The 5524-nt window shown below is 36.5% G+C and overlaps 1 pseudogene; it reads right to left on the bottom strand.

Annotated features, from left to right (window-relative positions):
- Positions 1-392: 392 nt before the first annotated feature.
- LOC114212447 (protein SET-like) lies at positions 393-1302 on the bottom strand (annotated as a pseudogene).
- Positions 1303-5524: the final 4222 nt, after the last annotated feature.

Here is a 5524-nt window from a genome sequence, read left to right as displayed (position 1 = left end):
TGCTAACTGTCCATATTCACAAAGAGACACAGTGTAATCTCTGAGCCCAATATACTGAGAAGGGAGGAAAAACGCTAGAATTCTATGCACTACTAGGCAGGGGCCTAGCACCCTACAGCTTCCAGCAGAGCTAAGGGAGCAAAAGGTTTTCTTTTTTCCCACAGAGCACAGTCGTGTTGATTCCATAAAGTTTTTGTTGAGACAGGAAGGGATAAAAATGAATTTGGAACAGAAAGGGGTAGAGATTCTTTTCCCACTGTAGTTTGCTCAAGGTATTTACCCCCAGAATAAGTTGAGAACCATGGTATAAAGGGACAGAAAAGAGACTTCAAAAAACAGGGCGAATGAGCACAAGAGGAGAAAAAAAAAAGACTGCAACCTGCTCCCAGGGACTGAAGAAAATTAAAAAAGGAAGGTTGGAATCCATCAGTGTTCCATTAGTCATCTTCTCCTCCCTCCTCCTCTTCTTCCTCCCCTTCATCATCATCTTCATCTTCTTCACCTTCATCCTCATCTCCTTCTTCTTTGATATCTTCCAATCCTTCTTCTTTATTATCATCATCATCTTCTTCTCCTTCCCCTTCTTCATCATCCATATTGGGAACCAAGTAGTACTGTAATGGATTTGACCAAATATCATCTTTGATGACCTCTCCTAACTCATCTGCACCTGCATCAGAATGGTCAGTAAACCAGATGAAGAAGCTCTCTGGTTCCTCATGCTGTCTCTTCCTGCTGGCTTATTCTGTGTTTGACTTGAACGTTTCATCAAATCCTTTCCAGATTTTCATTTGATTTTGGTGGACTTTGAAGATGGATCACCACTCTCATTCAGATGAAATTCTTTGGAGAGAACTTTATTTTCAAAGTAAGGTTTTCATCAAAATAAAAATCTATTCTGTAACCTGATTTAATATCTTCAAATTCTGTCACTTTAACTCTTGTCAAATAATGCAGCACCTCTTCATCCTTCTCCCCAAGCAGTGTAGACACTTGTGGATGGTTGACAAATGTTGTTACCCAAAAATTGGGAATTTTGGCAATCAATTCTGACCTCTTCTGAAAAAATGGTTGGCGGAGTTTGTTATATTTCTGTCCTACTTTCAAAATCTCCTCACTGGCTTGTTCATTAAATCTGTCTATTTCATTTTGTACTTCATCAATATGTTCAGTTGCTTCTTGCTGTTCTTTTTCTCCCTTAGGCAAGTGCTGAGATGTCGACGTCTCCTGTGGCTTGGGGGCAGGAGGTAATCTCTGTTTCTTCGTTTGAGGTGGGAGCGAAGACTTGCATTTGGGGGCCATGCTGTGAGGAAACTCCACGAAACCAGGAGAGAGGCACGTCTGGAAAAAGCCCCGCTTCAAGACCTTTCTTGTTTCTTGAGAAAGGCTTGTATTGCTTTGTACTTCCCGCTTAGGATGACCTTTGCTGTATCCTAAAATTTTGAACGGTTGTGTTTTCATTTCCAGTTGTTTCCATGAATTTTTAAAAATTCTTCTTTAATTTTCTGGTTGACCCATTCATTCTTTAGTAGCATGCTCTTTAACCGCCAAGTGTTTGAGTTCTTCCAAATTTCCTCTTGTGATTGAGTTCAAGTTTCAAGACATTGTGGTCTGAAAATATTCAAAGAATAATTCCAGTCTTTTGGTACCAGTTGAGACCTGATTTGTGACCCAGTATGTGATCTATTCTGGAGAATGTTTGATGTGCACTCAAAAGAATGTGTATTCTGTTGCTTTAGGTTGGAATGCTGTATATTATCTATGAAGTCCATCTGGTCCCTGTGTTATTCAAAGTCCTTGTCTCCTTGTTGATCTGCTTAAATGATCTGTCCATTGCTGTGAGTAATGCCCACTATGATTGTATTATTATCACTGTGTTTCTTTAAATTTTTTATTAATTGGTTTATGTAATTGACTGCTCCCTAGTTAGGAGCATAAATATAATTGTTAGATCTTTTTGAGTAAGACCTTTTAAGTAATATATAGTGTCCTGCTTCATCCCTTACTACAGTCTTTGGTTTAAAATCTAATTTGTCTTATATAAGGATGGCTACCCCATCTTTCTTTTTATGTCCATTAGCATGATAAATGGTTCTCCACCCTCTCATTTTAAATCTGAGGTGTCTTTGTGTCTAAAATGAGTCTCTTGTAAGCAACATATCAATGAGTCTTTCTTTTAAATCCAATCTGATAGCCTGTGTTTTTTGTAACATTTAGTCCAATTACATTCAGAGTAACTATTGAAAGATACAAATTTAATATCCATGTATTACCTGTAAAGTCCCTGTTTCTGTAGATTGTCTCTGTTCCTTTCTGGTCTTTGTTACTTTTGGTTTCTCTCTCCACTCAAAGGATCCCCTTTAATATTTCTTGCAGTGCTCGTGTAGTGTTCACACATTCCTTCAGTTTTGTTTGTCCTGGAATCTTCTTTATCTCTCCTTCTATGCTGAATGACAGTCTTGCTGGATAAGTATTCTTGGCTGCATATTTTTCCTATTTAGCACATTGAATATATCATGCCAGTCTTTTCTGGCCTGCCTTCTCTCTGTGGACAGGTCTACTGCCAGCCTTATGCGACTACCCTTTTAGGTTAAGGACTTCTTGTCCTGAGTTGCTTTCAGGGTTTTCTCTTAATTTTGAAATTTGCAAGCTTCACTATAATATGTTGAAATGTTGACCTATTTTTGTTGATTTTGAGTAGGGTTCTCTGTGCCTCCTGGACTTGAATGCCTGTTTCCTTCCCCAGATTAGGGATGTTCTCAGCTATAATTTGTTCAAATAAACCTTCTGCCTCTTTTTCCTGCTCCTCATCTTCTGGGACTCCTAGAATATGGGTATTATTTCGCTTTATGGAATCACAGAGTTCCCTACGTCTAAATTTGTGATCTAATAATTTTCCCTTCTTTTCAGCTTCCTTATTTTCCATCATTTTATCTTCTATATCACTTTTTCACTCTTCTGATTCATTCATTCTCTATTTTATGGTCTCCACTTGGGAGTGCATCTTGATAATAGCATTTTTAATTTTGGCCTGACTAGAGTTTAGTTCTTTTATTTCTACAGTAAAGGGTTTCCTATTGTCTTCTATACTTTTTTCAAACCTAGTTAGTATCTTTATATTCATTGTTTTAAATTTTAGTTCAGACATCTTATTTTCTCTAAATTGATTAAATCCCTGTTAGTGACTACTACCTTCTGTTGTTTCTTTTTTTTCTTAAGATTTTATTTATTTATTTGAGAGAGAGAGAAAGAGAGCACGAGAGGGAAGAGGGTCAGACGGAGAAGCAGACTCCCTGCTGAGCAGGGAGCCTGATGCAGGACTCGATCCTGGGACTCCAGGATCATGACCTGAGCCAAAGGCAGTCGCTTAACCAACTGAGTTACCCAGGCGCCCTACCTTCTGTTGTTTCTTTTGGGGTGAATTTCTCCATCTGGTCATTTTGTCCAGAAAAGAAAAGAAGAAAGAGAAAAAAACCCCAGCAATAATAACAACAGAAACTGAACACTACATAAACAAAAACAAAAACAAAGGAAACCAAACCAAACCAAAGCAAAAAACTAGATTCTGGGTGTTTTTTGGTCTTCTTGTTAAAAGAAACTAGATCCTAAAATAAGAAAGAAAGGAAACTTACATATATATGTATATATATATATATATATATGTAAACTTTTATATATATGTAAAATAAGATAAAATACAATGAAAGGAAACAAAAATATATGTAATGTATATATAAAATTAAAAGTTAAAAAAGAATTAAAAAAATAACTGAAAAAAATAATACTAAAAGACTAAAGGATAAAAATACAAAGAATGCTGTATACTGTTTCCCCAAGAGCTGAAGCTTTGCAGCCCTGTATGATCAGTAAACTTGGTGAGATTGAGTTGTTTGTCCTGGTCTGGGGGAGGGGCCTGATGAGCTGATTCTCAGGTGGACTTGCCCTATTGCAAATGTGCCTCCCTTGGCAGAGGTAGGGCTCAGTGTAAGTGGCTCTGGATTCCATTATGTGGTGCTGTTTTGCTCTCTGAAGGCTTTCAACAACCATGGACAGGATGAATATGGCTGGGCCCCACTCTCTAGCTGTGGAGCTGAAAGTTTGCACCCCCACTCTTCAGTGAGCCCTCACAGAAAAGTCATCAATCAGTGTTGTCTCCTGGGTTTCCTTTAGAACTCTGTTCACCTGGCTTGTGACTGAGCATTTTTATTTCAGGCACATGATTCAGTTTCAAAACTCCACATTTTATGGATTCCTGTGGCATGGACCCTCACTGTTCCTCCTGGAGGAGGAGGTGGATCTTTTTGGTTGTTTCCAGTTTTTGGTTATTATGAATAAAGCTACTACTATAAGCATTTACATACCAATCTTTCTGTGGGAATATGTTTTCTTTTCTCTTAGGTAAATACTTAGGAGTAGAGTTTCTGGGCTGTGTAAGTGTGTATTCATTTTATAAGAAACTGACAAATTGTTTTCCAAAATGACTGAAAAAATTTTCATTTCTTCTGGCAATATGATAGTGTTCTAGTTATTCTTCATCCTTGATAGCACTTGATATTGCTAGTCTTTTAGATTTTATCTATTATAGTAGTTGAATAGTAGTAGTTGCTATGTCATTGTGGTTTTAATTTGTATTTCCCTGGTGATTAATGATATTGGACATTTTTTCTTGTGCTTATTTGCCATCCATATATCTTCTTCAGTGTCTGTCCAAATCTTTTGTCCATTTTTAATGGGCTATTTGTTGTGTTGTAAGAATTCTTTATATTTTATTCCAAATACAAGCCCTTTATCAGATAAATGTTTTGGAACTATATTCTACAGTCTAAGGCTTATCTTTTAATTTTCTTAGTGTCTTTTGAGGAGCAGAGGTTTTTCATATTTATGACATTCAATAACAATTTTTCTTTATGGTTTATGCTTTTTGTGTTCTATATAAGCAATCTTTGGTTGACTCAAGATCATAAAGATTTTTTTTCCTGTGATTTCTTAGAGTTTTGTATTTTTAGCTCTTACATTTAGGTCTGTGATCTTTACAAATTAATTTTTGTGTATGGTGTGAGATAGAGGCAGAGGTTTATTCTTCCTTCCTTCCTTCCTTCCTTCCTTCCTTCCTTCCTTCCTTCCTTCCCTCCTTCCTTCCTTTCTTCCTTCCACATATGGACATTCAATTGTTCAAGCACCATCTATTGAAAAAGCAACCTTTTTTCTGTTAATTTACATCTTTGTTGAAGGTAATTGATCTAAATTATTATATATAGGTTATCTATAGTTTTATTAAAATCTCTACTACAACTATAACCAGTTTTGAGAAGCTGGTTCTAAAATTGACAAGATGGTCCTAAAATGTGTAAAGAAATTCCAAAGGCCTAGAGGAGCCAAAAAAAGTTCAAAAGAACATTGGAAGTCTCACCCTACCTGATTTTAAGATTAACTATAAAGCTATAGTCATCAAGACAAGTTGGTATTGGTTTAAAGATAGACATATAGGTCAATAGAACAGAGTAGAAAGTCTAGAAATAGCTAT

This window comes from Eumetopias jubatus, unplaced genomic scaffold (genome assembly GCF_037043125.1).
Source record: "Eumetopias jubatus isolate StellerSeaLion01/CBP00866 unplaced genomic scaffold, mEumJub1_p1.0 scaffold_15, whole genome shotgun sequence".
Classification (NCBI taxonomy): Eukaryota; Metazoa; Chordata; class Mammalia; order Carnivora; family Otariidae; genus Eumetopias; species Eumetopias jubatus.
This window is presented reverse-complemented; position numbering and strand designations above follow the sequence as displayed.